Source organism: Sparus aurata, chromosome 5 (genome assembly GCF_900880675.1).
Source record: "Sparus aurata chromosome 5, fSpaAur1.1, whole genome shotgun sequence".
In the NCBI taxonomy this organism is placed as follows: Eukaryota; Metazoa; Chordata; class Actinopteri; order Spariformes; family Sparidae; genus Sparus; species Sparus aurata.
This window is the reverse complement of record NC_044191.1, coordinates 4,810,504-4,815,100: the sequence shown is the minus strand read 5'-3', so window position 1 is coordinate 4,815,100 and position 4,597 is coordinate 4,810,504. Positions and strand designations below refer to the sequence as shown.

The following is a 4,597-nucleotide window of genomic DNA, read 5'->3' as shown; positions in this document are numbered from 1 at the left end:
TGATAATTTCAAACTTTGTGCAATGTGTTTGGTTTAAATCTGTTAAGTAATGAGACACGGACACAGAGATTGTCTTTCTAGGCAAAGGGGAAGAGCAGAAGTCAGCACACAAAGTCTGGGCTCCTGAGTTCCAATGAGCTGCTCTCCCCAAGCATCTTTTATTCACCTACAACAGGGCGTAAGCGTATATGATTGGCTCTTTGACAGTACATATGAGTCATACAGTTGTTATGCATGATGGAGAAGTACACGTACACACTTTCGGACCTATGGCCTTCAGCATCTATCCTTCACACAAACATTCTTATGATGTCCACCATCAGTTATTCACACAAGATGCCATTCGAGGCCTTGTGGTCCCGCCGGAGGGTGAGTGTGTTTCTTCGCAGTACTTTTCCAGGAGCTCGGTACATTTCCACAAACATATAAAGGAAGGCAAGCAGGTTATATCAATGCAATGTAAGAAACTGATAATATAAGCATAATTTTTCCAACATTTCCCTCCTGTTTATCAGTTTTATTGCTCGTACTTTTAGTTCGTCAGGTCATTATCTCTTGTCGCCATTTTCGATAATACCTTCATTGGAAAAAGACGAGGCGTAAAACATTTTTACACTCGGGAATCAGCATAAGGTTGAGGATTAACAAACTCATACCTTTGGGATAATAATTGCATTTGCACAAAACTTTGTTGAACCATTTTCTCAAACATTGATCGTATACAGGGTATCACACAAGAGATAAAACAGAGGAACAACAGCATGACTACGAACACGGGTACCAATGCCTTTAGGAGAACCTGCCACCAGGTGCCTTTAAAGAATCCAGTCATCCAGTCTGGGAGTGGGTCGGCACCGGGGGTTTGCTCCAGCACATAGCGTTGGAGATCGGTCAGGTTTTGCAGAGCTTGGTAGATATCTCCTCCGTCCGTCATGCCGTCAGGGATGTAGGTACAGCAGGTTTGTCCAATAACTGCAGTACCACAAGAAACACCCAGAGGTCTATGCACCATTGAGGGCAGCTCCGTCTAGAGTGCCGCGCTGGTGGTCGTCGTCGTTGCAGATTGGTGTGGATGAACCACTCGTCTAGAGGGATTCCTTCCTCCTCTTCTTCCTCCACTGGTTGAAGTGTTGCATCACCTTGCTCTGTCATCCTAATAGGACAGGGATCAGTTGTTTTCTTCACTGGGGTTTGAGATGGCCCTGCCGCTATATAGCAGAGCCCCCTTTGTAGCCCAGACTTCCCCACTATCCAGTTGAGACAGAGGTAGGCTGCAGTTTGCAGTGGCTGAGGTGGATCCAAGTTGTCCTTTCTGCAATCTTTACTGCTGTTGGTGTTGTTAGCAGGACCTGGTACGGACCCTCCCACCGTGGGCTGGACCAACATTTTTCTTTTGATGATTTTGACGAATATGTAGTCCCCTGGCCTCACTTTCTGGCTGTCCTGTGGAGGGGGAAGAGAATCAGAGGGCAGTCAATTTGTTTTGGAAACATCTTTTTGGTCCAACAGTTTTCTCATGTGCTCTGCCAATGTTGTCTCTTCTTCAGATACCTCAAGGTCTTTTGAGAAAGCAGGGAGTCTAAATGCCCTACCATGAACTATCTCAAATGGGGTTAATTATCGGTCGGAGTGATTCTCATGTACAATTTCACTAGATCTAAGCAGTCAGGCCATGGTCTCTTTGTTTCTTCCATGCATTTCTTTAACCGAGATTTGACAATCCCATTTGTTCTTTCTACCAGACCTGCACTTTGAGGGTGGTAGGCACAATGATTTTTTAGATTTATTTGTAAGTGTTTGGTTGCAACGTCCGCGGTGTCAAATTCAATTAAATGTTTGCGGACCCAGCCTGCAACATCTGGGTGTAAACCATGCATAATAGCATGTTTGAGTTGTTGTTGGTATGCATCAGTTTTATTTTCATTAAATGCTATACCACTATTAGCACGAAACACAGGTTCCATTCGGGCCCTAAAATCCTCAGGATCCTCGTCTGGTTTCTGTTTTATGGCAGCTATGCGAGAGTAGTTCGCGGTGCGCGCAAAAGCAGCCTTCACTCTAGTTGCTATTGCATCGAGAGCCTCTTTATAGTCTCCCGTTAGCACTCCATCGGCTGGATATGCAAACACTGTCCCTGCACCATTTCTCCCTGTGTAATTACCCTTTACCCTCCCCCATTTAATTTTCAATGAAGATTACATAGCTTCCCCTGCTTCCTGTCCATTCAAGCGGTAGGAGTCTATCAGCTCTCTCATACATTTTATCCATTCCTCTGGATCATCCTCCGGTGGAGGAATGCCGGCTACAGCATTCGCGGCCTCCGCGAGGGTCCAAGGACGAAAAACTTACAGGATTGGAGGCTGATCCTCACCCCCCGCCTGAGGATTGGCAACTTGGATCTGGGGAAACACTTCTTCAGCTATCATATTTGAAGATTTTTTCTCTGGTGGTCCTCTTTTTTTAAGTTTGACAGTCAGGCTGGGGCTTCCAGCCGGGCTGTTTGTGGGGGTGTATCTGTTGGGTGCGTGGAGGAGGCCTACTGGTCGCAACCCATGACTAGGGCCCCCCCTATCGTTCATTTTTTCAGTTTTAGGAGTTGGCACCTTTGGGTACAGAGACGGACGGTTGGACAAATGGGAGGGCTTAGCTGCAGGTGCCGGTTTCGGCTCTGGAACTGGCTCTGGAACTGGCTCTGGAACTGGCTCTGGAATGTTTTGTTCGACAGGCGCATTAGCTAATGGCACGTATGGGGGAGGGGAAGGTTCAGGCGTTTGCCTGCAGTTTGTCTCATTGTCTTCTTTGCGCATAAAAAGAATTTGGTTTTTCTTAGCTTCCTTTTTCACTTCTTTTTGCTTCTTAAGGTTATTCTGTCTGGCTTTAGACTGTGTTAACCATCCTTGCGCTATGCGGAGCTCATCAGCTCTTTTTTCATGCTTTTTCCCTCGCTTGGTGATGAGACTAGTCTCCAAGCGGGATATTAAATCCTCTATTTCTCTTACTTTTAGGCGGCCTGTAAATCCATACTTCTTTTTCCATTTATCTAGATACTTGACACTTTGAGGATTCCATTGCTTCATATACTTTTTATCACCTGTACTGTCTTCATCTACAGTTTTACGAGAATTCTTCCCACCCATTTTATGCAAATTTTCGTTTCAGTGATCGTTATTTTAATGCTTTTCCCTAGTCTGCGTTGTGTTTTTTATGCATTCTCTTCTACTTCAACAGGCCATAGACGTTCGTTAACACCGATAAGGTTTCAGTCTATGCTGCTGCTTCAAAGAGAAACTGATTTTAATTTTGTTTCTATTTTACTTTACCTAGGAATTTGCAATATCCTGTTTCTAAATGTAGGGTGTTTTTACTCACAAGAGAAGGTGATATGATTTTTCCTCAGTTCTCCGGTCCCGTCTCCTTAGTTTCAAAGTCCGGATCCCGTCAATCTAACGCTGTTCAGTTGGAGGGGACGTCTCCTTCAGGCCACCTGTTGTGGTCCTGCCCGTCGACGGGCTTCGGTGTGTCATCCTCCTTCTGGCAGAGCTGGGTATATTGGGATCCGGGTCACGGCATGTTGGGTTAAAATCTGTTAAGAAATGAGACACGGACACGGAGATTGTCTTTCTAGGCAAAGGGGAAGAGCAGAAGTCAGCACACAACGTCTGGGCTTCTGAGTTCCAATGAGCTGCTCTCCCCAAGCATCTTTTATTCACCTACAACAGGGTGTAAGCGTATATGATTGGCTCTTTGACAGTACATATGAGTCATACAGTTGTTATGCATGATGGAGAAGTACACGTACACACTTTCGGACCTATGGCCTTCAGCATCTATCCTTCACACAAACATTCTTATGATGTCCACCATCAGTTATTCACACAAGATGCCATTCGAGGCCTTGTGGTCCCGCCGGAGGGTGAGTGTGTTTCTTCGCAGTACTTTTCCAGGAGCTCGGTACATTTCCACAAACATATAAAGGAAGGCAAGCAGGTTATATCAATGTAATGCAAGAAACTGATAATATAAGCATAATTTTTCCAACACAATGTGCAATAATTAGTTGTCATTTTAAGCTATTTAGCCTGTCATCTCTCTATAAAAGCAAGGAATCTCTGTCTGTCTGTCTGTCTGTCTGTGTGTGTGTGTGTATGTGTTCCTCAAATATCTCTGCGGATCAGGATCAGACTGACCTGAGACTTACAACATGGCTGCTGCGTGTTTCAAGGGTGTGTGACTTTGCATTTGTTTGGACTGCAATGATACCGTTAATAAATTATTTCATAAATGCTTTACAAATTCGCGAGCATTGTCCACCGGAGACACCACAGTCACGTGCGCACCAGAGCCAATCACTGCAGAGCCCATCGCCACCCCCCACCTTAAGAAACAAGCAGATTTATACCTGCAGTGGCGCGAGCTGGACCGGGAAATTTTTAAAATGTATGCACATATTTAGCAAACAACAATTTGTATTTGCATTATAAGTAATAAAAAATGGTTTGTTAAACATATTTGTGGTTTAAAGTAAAAAAAATCTAACTTTTTCTACTCGTATTTTATGTTTTTTTTGTGATTTTAGGTCCATTGTGTTAATACAGTA

General features: G+C 44.4%; 1 long non-coding RNA gene across 1 annotated transcript; it reads right to left on the bottom strand.

Moving 5' to 3' along the window:
- Positions 1 to 621: 621 nt before the first annotated feature.
- LOC115581216 (uncharacterized) lies at positions 622 to 3,610 on the bottom strand. The gene is made up of 2 exons (XR_003984006.1): positions 3,370 to 3,610; positions 622 to 1,443 (listed from the first exon to the last, which is right to left on the bottom strand). It is a non-coding gene; the product is annotated as an uncharacterized LOC115581216 (long non-coding RNA).
- Positions 3,611 to 4,597: the final 987 nt, after the last annotated feature.